Genomic DNA, 14,470 nt, shown 5'->3' with positions numbered 1-14,470 from the left:
AGAAGTAAACAATGATGTGGAAAGAAAAGGAAAAAGATAATAGCAAGAAACAGAACAGGCTGCCTTAGATTGTCTGCCTTTGTTTGTGTACCACATTAACACATTTCTGTTATTAAAAAGAGGGTTAAAAATGCCCCTCAGTCTTGGTTAATGGCATGATTATGTCACAAAAAAGCCACTGTTCTCTGGAAATAAAATGCTATTCTTTTAAAGACAAAGGATTCTTATAGCACTAGGGAAAAAAATCAGCCACTATCTAGTACCTGGAAAATGAGAATCATTTGCATGGAAGTAAACAATTGACTTCGAAAGAGATGCTTCTTCGATTGAAGATAAACCCTAGTGATTGTAGAGTTTTATGTGTTCATAAAATGCCCAGTTGTAGTGAGGTTTTATAGAGAAAACTGTATAAGTGGCTAAGAAGAATCAATATCAGTTTACCTATTCATCCATCCATCCATCCATTCACCCATCCACCCATCCATCATGTTTAAGAGCAGGGACCTTGAATCAGACTTACAGTGTGAATTTCACCTCCACTACTCAATAACTGCATGATCTTGAGCATGTTCCTTAATCTCTTAATGAAGTTTACTTGTTTATAAAATAGAAATAATATTAGTACCCACCTTATACCATTGGTCTGAGGATTAAATGAGTTAATATACAAAAATAGTCTGGCAGATAATAAACACTATATATGGTAGCTATTATTTGTTGAACCAATATTTATAGAATCCTGCTATGTACTAGTCAAACTTTCCCCTTTCATTAAGTTTTCATCTACAAGAAAAATTCTCATGGTTGCAGAGTGTTTATGTAATATATATGGATATACAGTAGTCTCTTTGTCCACGGAGAAGACATTTCAATGCCCTCAGTGGATTCCTGAAACCATGGATAGTACCAAACCCTATATGTACTGTTTTTTCCTATACATGCATACCTATGATAAAGTTTAACTTATAAATTAGGCAAAGGAAGAAATTAACAATAATAATAAAATAGAATATGTTGAAACAATATACTAGAGTAAAAGTTATGTGAGAGTGGTCTCTCTCTCTCAAAGTATCTTATTGTACAAATTTAAAGCCTTTTCCCAAATTGTATGCCATTTCTGGGTAACCAAAATTCTGATAATCCCTGACAGATAGATGTGAGTTAGTTTGTCAGATAAATGTGGAAAACGATTTAGACAGTTTCCAAGATTTCTATGTCAGATACCTCTTAAGCATTATTTCAGATCCTCTCAGCGTCATCTGTGTCTTATTTTGGCCACTGCTGCGGGGACCAACTCAGGGAGAGCTCTGACCAGCGTCTTGCCGGTGCAGCAAGCCATGCCTCACTTCAGGCCCTATTCTGCATCTCTCACCACCCACCCCAGAGCTTTGTTATTGATGACTCAGGTTGTGATTCTTCAGATACCGGCTAGGTTCATAGGTTACATCTTGCAGAACATTTCATGCCGCCTCCTCCCCGTTTCAGGTGGCAAACTCCATAATGAACCCTCTACCCCACCCTCATCCCTCTGCCTGGGATCAGACTTCCCTATTTTTGAGCTTTCATCTCAGGCTCTGCTGTGTGGGAAAGTTGGGTTGGGAAATCCTTTTCAGTATAAAATGTAAAATTTCTGCCTGCTTTCTCCCATGATTGCACAGAGGAAAGAAGGCAGAAATCAAGAGTTCCTAAGTTGGGATAGTTGGGTAAGACTTCAGAGAGTCTAAAAACTCTAAAATTGAATGCAAAATTGAACGTGTGCATTTTTTTTTCCTAGAGAGGATCCATAGAATTCGTCAGATTATCAAAGTAAGCAATCAATAACATAGAAGAGGGAGAAGGAAGGAAAGGAGAAATTTAGGTCCTAAGGTGGTATTTGAGAGAGAGGATAGAGATGGGACACCATGGTGTAGACTTCTAAGTAGTGGAGTGTGATGGCACCAGGGAGAGGAAAAGGGTGAAAAAAATAGGAAGTAGGAGTAGGTGGTGTGAAAAAATAAAAAATCACTTAAGTAAAATTTAGAGACCTAATTGGCTTTATTGAAGGATTCATGACTGGGACAGTACCACACCCGGCAAGCAGACAGTAGCTCCAAGGAGTTGTTCAAGATGGAGACCTTTTGTAGGCAGAAGAGGCACAAGAATGAATTGTTTTTGGCTTAGGTAACCTTCCTGTGGGGGATGGGAGGGAGCTATGTGGCAGATTTCCTCACTGATGCTGACCAGAAAGTTCCAGACTGACTGGTTCAGACTACATTCCTGGGGGAAGTTGTAATGGCAATTAGATTAGATATTAAGTCTTGGTTTACTGATGTGGGCCTTAGCACAAGTGACTCCATTTAGGGCCTGTTCTTTCTTTTATTAACAATGGAAAACACAGTTCTCTGGTTTTACTGCTGGACCTAGGTTGGAAACTGTCTCTGGCATTCAGGTTTTCACTCCCTATTCAGATAGCCCCTACTGACTTATTGGAAAAGACTCTGATGCTGGGAGGGATTGGGGGCAGGAGGAGAAGGGGACGACAGAGGATGAGATGGCTGGATGGCATCACCGACTCGATGGACGTGAGTTTGAGTGAACTCCGAGAGTTGGTGATAGACAGGGAGGCCTGGCGTGCTGCGATTCATGGGGTTGCAAAGAGTCGGACACGACTGAGCGACTGAACTGAAACGTCTATATCAGAACCCTCCCATTTTCTGTAACCAGAACCTCAGTGTCCTGATTTGTCAAAGAAATTTTTAAAGAACTTCCAGCAAGAAAATTCTTGCATCCTCTGATTCATGTCCCTGAAATTTGACTTCTAGTGGCTTTTACCTTAGGTACCCCTAGCATTGTCCAGTTTTGCCAAGTATAGAGGAACCCTAAACCAGTCCTCAGCTAGCGGTCCTATCCAGCCCCCATCCCAGAAGTATCACACTAGAATAAAAATTATGTTAATTGAATTGTGAGAGTTTGTGCCTTTGGGGCAGGTGGCCAGAGAGTCCACATTTAATTTACATACTGATAAGAGTTGAAAAGTGATACCTTCTAATGAACAAAATGTCTACAACTGATATGGCTTGATATTAGCATTACATGTTCATCATGTTGGGATATAGTTAGAAGGCTGGATAGATTCCATTGAAGCAGAAGTTCCTCTCCATTCTGGGTTTGCTTTGACGTTTATAGGCATTATGACAGACTTGAAAGCAGTAACTAGAATCTGGTTAAAAACTCACGTTTGGCCCTTTCCTATAGCTTGGTTTATATTTTTTGACTGGTGGGAGCCCTAAAGAATGAGAAGGGCAATCTACTATGTTTGTAATTGGCAACTCACAGTGGCCTTGGCTGGAAGATCCTGGTCTGGGGAGGACTAAGTTTTCTCCCTTTCTCCTCCTTGAAATGTGAGGCCTCGCTCAACAGCTTTAGGCTGGACAGACTTTAAGCTTCACAGGACTGTTTAGAAACTAAAATTTCTTTTCATAATGCCACCAAACTGTTTTGATTGACTTCTGACACCACCAGAATTGACAGTTGGTTTTAGCCTTAGTTTTCTTCGGCCATCCCAGTTTTTCCCCATCTTCTGTTAAGGGAATAAGGTCAGAATCAGAGATATGTGTGTGTGTGGTTAGCATGTGTATGGATGCACAATTACTCTGAAATTTATACACAAAAGTTCATAGCAGCACTATTCACACTAGCCCAAAATGGAAGCTCTCCAAATATCCATCAATGAAAGAATGGATAAACAAATTATGGTATAGATATGTACAATGGAATATTACTTAGCCATAAACAGAAAAAAAGCACTGATGCTTGCTACAACATGGATGAATCTTAAAAACATTAAGCTAAGTGAAAGAGGCTAGACACAAAAGGACAAATGGTTCATGATTCCATTGATACAAAATAACTAGAATAGGTAAAGCCACAGAGACATAAACCAGATTGGTTGTTGTTAGGAGTTGGAGAGAGCATGGGAATGGGGAGTGACTGCTTAATGGGTATGGAGTTTTCTACTGGGATGATGAAAGGTTTTGGAATTTGATGTAGGTGGTACATGCATAGTGAGTCAGCTATGTCATTTCAGTCATGTCTGACTCTGCAACCCCACGGACTGTACCCCACCAGACTCCTCTGTTCATGGGATTCTCCAGGCAGGAATACTCGAGCGGGTTGCTGTGCCCTCCTCCAGGGTGTCTTCCAGCTCAGGGATCGAACCTGCATCTCTTAGTCTCCTGAATTGGCAGATGGGTTCTTTATCACTAGTGCCACTGGGGAAACCCCACATGCATAGCCCTGTGGATAAACTAAATATCAGTGCACTGAAGACTTTAAATGGCTAATTTTACATTATGTATATTTCATCTCAGTAAGAAAGAAAACCAGGTTACTCTGAATGCAATGTGGAAGCTGCTGGAAGGATAGGTTTCAAGGCTATTGCAATAATCCAGGTGAGAAACTATGATAGCTTCAATGAAGGAGTTGGCTATGAAGGTTGAAAGGCATGTATGGACTCAAGGGATATTTAGAGATAACTGTAAGAGACTAATGACCAGTCCTCACATCACAGGAGCCCCAGTGTGGTATCAAAATAAAAAGGAAATGGGAGTAATTCTTCCCTGGGCTGTTCCACTTGAATTTTTTGCTTTATGTTCCTAGAATTCCTTGATTTTGTATGTACGTGTGCAGTAAAATATGTTATATTGGCAGCCATTGTGCTGCTATGCCATTGTGGAGAATTTTTGGCTTTGTGCGGGAGAGAGCTTGTGTATTGGTTACCTTTTTCTTATTGTGTCTGAGAAGCCTCCTGGAAGGGAGGAGCAGAGATATCAGAGAACCACCCAGCCCTAGATGGGGTCACTCACACACCCCTTAGGAGGCTAACAGTATATGCTTTGATGTGCAATTGGCGCGCAGGAGTCAATAAGCTTGTTGAAACCAGATGGAAAAATCTATGACATGTTTCCCTGAGCACTCTCAAGAAAGTACAAATAAAAGAGAAATCATTAAGTTGGGCTAGGGATTGTAATTAGGCTAGGTGAATTCCCTGCCTCTCTCATCCCGGTATTGAGCCTCTTCAAGATTAGCTTTGGGGTATTTATTTATTTGTTTTCCACAATAGGAGACCCTTGTCTTGAGTATTTCTGTTTTTATTGTAGGAAGAGTCAGGTTAATGAGGTGCTGACTGGCAGTGGGACAGTCTAGCAGAGCCCATTAATCTGAGTGTATCGGGTCTGAAATTGTTGTTCAAAGGTCCTCTCCCTTTGAACCTCCCTATCTTATCATCTTTCTTTAGGATAGAGATGATTATTTTTTAGAAAAATCTCCAAAGCAGGAAAGGCCCCATTGAGTGTTTTTATCATGAGTTAATCTTCCTGGGAGACGAATTGCCCTCTGGGTAGACCTTGCCGTTAATACCATCCTGAGTGTACAATTATCTTCTAATAAGCGTAGTCTCCATCATTATTGCTTAATAGCTTAATTATATTACCTAGGATGAAGGCTGTCCTGGGCCTAGTCAAAGACAGTTTAGACAGTCTGAGGTTTCCTGTTGGAAGAGCTGGTTGTCTGGAGCAGAACAGCACTCCCGGAGATGGTGTGATGAATGGCCATCTGTCTCAAGGCCCCTAGGCCTGCCCTATCTGTAGAGCACTTAGCTCTCAGCCTGAGGGTTGGTGTTTCTAAGGGCACTGTCCCCTGCCTCAGGTGGACTGAAATCGGAGCAAATGGGAGGACTGAGTTCAGTCCTGACATGTATTTAACAAATGCTGTGTGGTGGGGTTAGGGTTGCACAATGACACAAACCAGAAACCAGCAGTGAGACCTAAGCAGGCTTAAGAAACAATACAACAGGAGAGAGATTTTCAAAGTCTATCTTTGGAAAATGTTAGAGAAAAACAAAATGGTTTTTTTTTTCTTTTAATTTTTTAAAATTGTTTAAGTCATGGATGAATAAATCATAATTATAAAAATTTCAGTTACCACAGATGTAGCTGTTTATTTGTGTCCACTACCAAGATAGAGGTCATCCTTCACTACGCCTGACCCACACCACCCTGATAATTTCACTAAGAATAGAATTCCTGAACAAAATGCAATTGTTTGTATATTACGCATGCATTGAAGCAATTTGGGCCTGGTTTGAACTCACCACAAGCCGAATGTTTCATTCAAAAATTTTGTGTTATTCCACATTAAAGAGCCCTTGGCTTAATGCTGGCATAGGATTTTGTAAGATCCTGCAGCTTTTAAAAGAATAGTGATGTTATGAAAAATCTAATGACATGGTTAGACCATAGAGTGGTTAAAATTTAAATGGAGAAAGCACTCTATGAGATCAAAAAGACACACATAACGGCATCCTGGCTCTGGGAACTGGAGCGGGATTTGGGGGTCATTTGCTCTGACCTCCCAACTTTATGGGTGAGGAAACTGAGGTCTTCTGATGAAGATTTTCTCAACACTGACACTCCAGCTGAACATTTATTATCTTTGATATTTAAAGTGGTCATGGTAAGTCGCTTCAGTCTTGTCTGATTCTTTGCAATCCCATGGACTGTAGCCTGCCAGGCTCCTCTGTCCGTGGGATTCTCCAGGCAAGAATCCTGGAGTGGGTTGCCATTTCCTCCTCCAGGGGACCTTCCTGACCCAGGAATCCAACCCGCATCTCTCATGTCTCCTGCACTGCCAGGTAAGTTCTTTACCACTAGCGCCACCCTGGAAGCCCAAAGCTGTGCTCTTTGTCAATCAAGTCTATTTTTGTTTTTAACCTTCTGGTCAACACACTGTTGACCTGCTAATTTATAATAATAAAACCCTGCTAATTTATTCCACAAACGTAACTTGAAAACCCATTGTTGCCGGCCCCAGGGACACCAAGGTCAGGAGCTCAGGTGTTCCCCTTTGAGGAGCCCGCCAGGTACACAGTGACAATGTGAAGTCCCGTAATAAAGACAAGAGTAAATGCCTTCTTATGTTTACGCTTTGGTAGTTTTTCTCCCTCCCCTGTGTTCAAGCCTCTTCCCTTTCCTTTCCACCCCTCATATTACCCTTTGTGGCGTAACCACCTTTACAGACTACTCTATCCCATGCTGACTTCTCCCATGTCCCTATCGTGCTCACAGTTAAGATGCTTTAAAAGTTGGTTATTGTATCAGTCAGGATAGGCTAAGTTACTCTTGGGTAACAAATGGGCTCTAAGTCTCTGTGGTTTGGCATAATAAAAATATGCTTCTCATTCATACTCAATCTTCTATGTTAACAGGGAGCCTCTGTTGTGGTCAATGAGGGGTTTTGGCTGACAGAGGCTGTATCCTGAAGTGTACTTCCATGACAAAGGCCATCAGGAAAGGGAGATTGGAGTTGGGCACCGGTAGTTAAATGTTTTCCCTGAAAAAATGATATCCAACATTTCTATTTACATTTCATTGCCTGAAACCAGTTACTTGGCTGTACCTCACTTCTAGGGGCTGGAGACATAAAATCCTTCCTTTTGTGTGGGAGGAGAATCTGAACATTTATGAACATGTAAATGACAATCAGAATTATATAGTCCTTATTGCTCTGCTAATATCTCCAGTATGTTGATCTTACTTTATCAAATTATAAGAATTTTGAAGGTAGAAGTCTGTGTCCTTATTATTTTGTAAAACCATGGTGTCCAGCAGAGGGCACAAAACCAGACACCTAATACATTTTTATTTGACTTGAGATTTTGTGAAATCCTGATTAATTAAACCCAGTTTATTTTTCCTTCAGATTCTGGCTTTAATGGATGGATTAAAAGCTTTAGAGAAATTGAAGGCTCTGGCTCAGTTCATATTCCTTGCTGGCAGAGCCTAGTGAGGGGCTTTCAAGCAGGAACTTGAACCCATGGAGGCCTTTCCAATTCTCAGACCCATCTAAGTGTCCCCAGAGATTATCACTCATGTACCACCACTCTCAGACACAATCATTTGTTCAGCTTATAACAAACCAGGCAAGTGACATCCCACATTTATCAAATATCAGGAGGAGCGCACATACCAGATGACCCCTGAGATTCTTTCTGAGATTCTTCAGTTTTTCTTAAGGAAGGCGGTGATGAGATAGAGTCTGTGCCTGTTCACTGGCTGGAAGATCCCGGAGCCCCAGGGCCAGAGTCAGACACTCGGCTTCATGATTCACCTGTGTGTCAGGCTTTTGAGACCCCTCTGTGCTTAGACCCATCTACCTAGGCCTGTTCAGAGTCACCTGATCCCTGAACTCCTGCTTCACCTCTGATCTGTAATGCCTCCTCAAATTGTAGGTGATTCAGACTGACCAATCATTCAGTGCTCTTTTAAGCTACCTCTGTTTTCGTTCAACATTTATTTTCAGGAGGTTGCACAGGGGAGAATGGAGAAGCAGGCTGACACTGGCCTTCACATTGTCCTCCGTTGCCCCACAAATTCAGTTCTGGCCTTGTATCAGCTACCTAGTGCCAACATAGTACTGCGTAACAAAATATCCCCCAATGGTGGCTCAAAACATTAGCTATTTATTATTTCCCATGAGTATTGGGATAGCTGGGCTCATTCATGCATCAGTTCAGCTAATGAGTCAGAAGAAGGCCTCCTGGACTGGGGTGGCCATGACTGGGATTGCTGAGTCCTCCTCCCCGGATCTGTCTCACGTGCACACGTCCCGTATATGCCCCTGCAGAGCTAGCTCAGGTGTGGTCTCAGCCTGACCTGCACATATTCTCAGGGTCATCACAGAGAAACAAGAGAGAAAGCAGAAATGCTCAAACATTTTGTAACACCTCTATAAGTGTCAGACTGTTATGGTCCCACTGGCTAAAGAAAGTCACATGATTCAGCTCAGCGTTACAGTCGATGGGGATCTACAAGTTATAGGAAAAAGAGATATTCATTGGGGCTGTTAATGCAACTCGTCTATCACGGTCCCCAAACGTGCCTATGGCACACTGCTAAACTATACCCTACAATGATCAGGATCTCAGAAGCAGGTTTATTGTAGAAAGAAATTTTTATGCTGCTGCAGTACATTAGGGAAATGACTAGGATTTCACTGTGGGTCACTGAGAGCTAATTGGGATGACAGGACACAGGACAGGGATTGAGACCACTGGACACTTTTATTTCATTTACATTCGAGACCTGGCTCTTCTGAATGAATGGAGCTCTCTTGTTGAGCGATATGGAATTGGTCATGAACATTATCGTGGTCGTGCATTTGCAGATAGATGGCAAAACAGATGTCTTTCCTCTTGCTAGGTCTTGAATTTACACAGGAAGGGCAGGGAGTGCAAAGTTTTCCACATTACGGTTTTATCCCCAGAGGAGATGCCGTCAGTTTTCGAGAGCCAAATAATGTCCTCAGTCAGAATTCAAGAGCCACTAAAATGATGTAACGCAAACGGTGTTTTATCAAAGGCCACAGAAACCAATTTATATGCTGTGCCTTTCTGACCCTCTCTACCTTTCTAACCACAGGAGATAAATGATAAATATTATTAAAATATTACTTAGTTTCAGAGGGAGCCTGGACCCTCTTCAACACTGCATCTATATCATGTTATAAAACTTCTCTTTAATATACTAGGAAACATGGGTTGTTGTTTTTTTCTTTCCATAGTTTTTGGAGTCTGCAAAGAAATGTCTCGTTTAAAGTGCATTCCTTATCTCATCTGGACTGGGACCTGCAGGACAGCTAGGCGTGCCACATTAACTGCATCTCACACGCAGTGCCAGGGGCAAGCAGGCTGTTGCTTAACAAGGATACATGATGGCTAATTGCATTTTAGGCCATTGGTTTGTCACCGTGACAGTGCCAGGAACCAGTTTCGAAAGCAAAGCAATGAGGCCAAATGTGATTCACTTATGAGGCTGAAAATCGTAAACCAGCCTGCTCCCCAGCAATATGACGTTCCCGAGGATTTTGGCCTGTGCTGTAGCGTATCGTGTGCACTGTTAGACGACTGAAATCTGTGTCTGGAATATATTATGGATTCTTGATGTCAATCATCAATGGTCATAATCCTCCAACGCACTGGCTTTGTGTTTCCCCACATTCTGCATCAATAGCCTGTGGAGACAAAGCTTGCCTACTGGGGAAGGCAATGTTTAACCTCCCTAATTAATGGATTTGAATGAAAGAACATCTCCAAGGTGCTCAGAAGGAAAAGATTCTAAGGAGATTTACTCATTGCTCTTTTGAAATGCTTTGCCTGCAAGTACATAAGGAAGTGAATGGTGAATGCTCAAAATATAATATTCAGAGCTCATCTATTTATGTTTGTATTTATTAAGTTCTTTGTAAGTCTCAATTTAGCAGATGTCTTCTGGCTCAAAATAAAGCTCTTCATGAGGGAGTCAGTGTGGCTGTTCAACAAAAGTCACATTATCATTTGAGTACAAATATTTGCAAAATAGAACAAACTGGAAAATTGAGAGAAAAAAAATACCCACTGGAATTTGTGACTCATTAAATTCTCATGTGCATGACATATTGTGAAAAACTTTGTTCAGTCTTTGGGTCAAAGGATCCTTTCCCTCCTCCTTTCTTGGCTTTTGATGCTAATAAAAAACTTTATGGGAATGTGTGTGTGTGCGTGTACATGCACGCATATTCAAAAGCGTTCTCATGCTGCCTGCTAATCTTCACATGAGAACATGTTTCTAGAGGATGTTATAATGTGTTTACTGTCGTGTTCCAAGGTCCAAAGAGTACACGGAAAGGTCACTGGTTCAAGGACAGGCTTTATCTCTGAAGGAGTACCATGGCTTTGTGCCCGTGACAGCCTGCTCTTCACCCATGGCCAAGCCCTTGCCTCCTAGTTAAGCTTCTGTCTGTGTCTTAAAACATCTTTCCAGTGTCTGCCTCATTCCTCTCCTCTGAACTCGTTCCTTCCTTTTTGTTATTAAATGCCATTCTGTTACTGCACACATGGCATTTGGGTTATCCCAATTCTTAATTCTGGTTTTAGTTCAAGATGTTGACTTTCAGATCTCTAGCAGCTTGATATTCTGTAACCTGTGGACTGTCTTGTCTTACCTCTGCATTTATTTGAGGCCTAGGAGGTCCCTGCTTTTTAGGGAGGTGAATTCAGGTGGAATATAACACCAAGATTATCTTTGCAAATCTCTCTAGGGCTTCAGCCTTTCATAGCTAGTTATGTTCCCCCAAAATGAAAGTTCCTTGCTAATATACAATAATGCTTCCACCAAGAAAAGGATCTAAAATTTTTTTCACATGATTTATTTTTTTGGCCTCTGTTACATCTAGAGCTAAGGATTCTGCAAGTTTATTACCCACTGTGTAAATTAATACTTACTTTTACTTCCTCTAAGATATCATCCTTCAAGGCCTGGTTCTGGAATTCTGAGACTTTGGGCCTTGATGACTCCTTCATCACTTTTCTGGATTTATCAGTATATGTGCTGCTGCTGCTGCTAAGTCACTTCAGTCGTGTCTGACTCTGTGTGACCCCATAGATGGCAGCCCATCAGGCTCCGTTGTCCCCGGGATTCTCCAGGCAAGAACACTGGAGTGGGTTGCCATTTCCTTCTCCAATGCATAAAAGTGAAAAGTGAAAGTGAAGTCGCTCAGTCATGTCTGACTCTTCGTGACTCCACGGACTGCAGCCTACCAGGCTCCTCCATCCATGGGATTTTCCAGGCAAGAGTACTGGAGTGGGGTGCCATTGCCTTCTCCGATCAGTATATGTGAGTTTCCCTCAATTTTTGAGTTTCTGGATTTGAGAATCTCATTATTATTATTTGATAGTGTTCCTACTTGTGGATACAGGTATGACCAGGGAGACAGATGCCTGTCCAACAATTCTTTTTGCAGGGTATTCAGAAAGGAATTGCTTTTAGTTACAGTTACCATGAGCAGGAAATGCTTCTGAATTTCCGTCTCTTCACTATCCTCTCTGAATAAGCCCTCATGTCTCACATCCAAGTTTCCTATCCAGTTAGATTCTTTTCCTTTGTCCTGAATGTCATTGTGCAGTTTATATTGTCTAATACTGTATTTATCCTATTGAAGCATTTGCTTTTCCTGAACTGCCAATTGTTTTCTCTGGCAAACGTATGTTGCCAGAAACATATGTATGTTGAACTGGGGAATTTAATCTTGTGAATCATACAAGTGGAAATGTGAAGTAGTTCAGTTCAGTTCAGTCACTCAGTCATGTCCAGCTCTTTGCAACTCCATGGACTTGCAGCATACCAGGCTTCCCTGTCCATCACCAACTCCCGGAGCTTGCTCACACTCCTATCCATCAAGTCGGTAATGCCATCCAAACATCTCATCATCTGCCATCCCCTTCTCCTCCCACCTTCAATATTTCCCAGCATCAGGATCTTTTCTAGTAAGTCAGTTCTTCTCATCAGGTGGCCAAAGTATTGGAGCTTCAGCTTTAGTCTCAGTCCTTCCAATGAATATTCAGAACTGATCTCCTTTAGGATTGACTTGTTTGATCTCCTTGTAGTCCAGGGGACTCTCAAGAGTCTTCTCCAACACCACAGTTCAAAGGCATCAATTCTTTGGTGCTCAGCTTTCTTTATAGTCCAACTCTCACATCCATACATGACTAGTGGAAAAACCATAGCTTTGACTAGATAGACCTTTGTTGGCAAAGTAATGTCTCTGCTCTTCAATATGCTATCTAGGTTGGTCATAGCTTTTCTTCCAAGGAGCAAGTGTCTTTTAACTTCATGGCTGCAATCACCATCTGCAGTGATTTTGGAACCCAAGAAAATAAAGTCTGTCACTGTTTCCATTGTTTCCCCATCTATTTGCTATGAAGTGATGGGACCAGATCCCATGATCTTCGCTTTTTGAATGTTGAGTTTTTTTTTTTAATTTATTTACTTATTTTTAATTTTTACTTTACAATTCTGTATTGGTTTTGGCATAGATTGACATGAATCCACCACAGGTGTACATGCGTTCCCAAACATGAGCCCCCCTCCCACCCCCCTCCCCACAACATCTCTCTGGGTCATCCCCGCGCGTCTTTCACTCTCCTCTTTCACTTTCATCAAGAGGCTCTTTAGTTCCTTTTTGTTATCTGCCATAAGGATGGTGTCATCTGCATATCTGAGGTTATTGATATTTCTCACAGCAATCTTGATTCTACCTTGTGCTTCATCCAGCCCAGCATTTCTCATGATGTACTCTGCATTTAAGTTAAATAAGCAGGGTGACCATATACAGCCTTGACGTACTCCTTTCCTGCTTTGGAACCAGTCTGTTGTTCTATGTCTAGTTCTACCTGTTGCTTCTTGATCTGCATACAGATTTCTCAGGAGGCAGGTAAGGTGGTCTGGTATTCCCATCTCTTTCAGAATTTTACACAGTTTGTTGTGATCCACAAAGTCAAAGGGTTTCAGTTCAGTTCAGTTCAGTCGCTCAGTCATGTCTGACTCTTTGTGACGCCATGGACTGCAGTAAATGGTGGAAATACAGTTAGAGTCATCAGCATCAGATGCTATTGTGGCCATGGAAATGAACAAGATCCTCCACGGAGAATGCATAAGGATGAGAGGAGGATGTTGGTAGAACTCAACTCACAATGACGTTACAATTCTACACAGATGATGCTCTGCTCATCTGTTGGTTACACTTATTCATTCCTCCTCTTGTACAACTTTACATCTTCTTGTACAAAATTTCTTCAGTTCAGTTCAGTCTCTCAGTCGTGTCTGACTCTTTGTGACCCCATTAATTGCAGCACGCCAGGCCTCCCTGTCCATCACCAACTCCCAGAGTCTACCCAAACTCACGTCCATTGAGTCGGTGATGCCATCCAGCCATCTCATCCTCTGTCGTCCCTTTCTCCTCCTGCCCCCAATCCCTCCCAGCATCAGGATCTAGTCATCCTCAAATGTTTGATTTTTAGGTGTGATTGGTTGTTTCTTTCCTGTCAGTTATAATTACTTGAAACTGTCTTCCAGAAAATTGTTTTTTCTTCCTTCTTCCTATGACTTTTCATAGTTAATGACTATGTTTCTCTGAAAGTCTCTGTCCACCTCTTTCTTTCTCTCTCTTTCTTCCATTCTTTCCTTCCACCACTTCTTTCCTCACTTGACTCAGAAATCTTGAGGAGGGTTGTACCAGAATCACCAGTATCTCAGGGTTAGGAAGATTATATCCTTGTAGGCAAATAATCCTCAGGACCATGGTCAGCAGCATACTTGTCCTGATATCTGCTTCTCTCCCTAATTGCTAATTATTGCTATACCTCTCAGCCTCCATTTTCATCTCCTGGTCTCAGGCACTGTTTATTTCTTCCCAGGGGAAACAAAGTGTCTACATTGGTAAACTATATTTCTCAAAGTTATCTGTCTTACTCTTACCTGTCTATCACATCTTCCTTCAGGCAAATCAAAAGTCCAGGGCAAGTTGAATGTGAGTTACTCCATATACTATCAAATGGCATGTGAAATTGAGAAAACTATGTTTAAGATCACTTAGGTGACCTATGCGATGTATTCAAGAT

Source organism: Oryx dammah, unplaced genomic scaffold (assembly GCF_014754425.2).
Source record: "Oryx dammah isolate SB20612 unplaced genomic scaffold, SCBI_Odam_1.1 HiC_scaffold_26, whole genome shotgun sequence".
NCBI lineage: Eukaryota > Metazoa > Chordata > Mammalia > Artiodactyla > Bovidae > Oryx > Oryx dammah.
The sequence above is the reverse complement of the archived record's forward strand: the minus strand, read 5'-3'. Positions refer to the sequence as shown.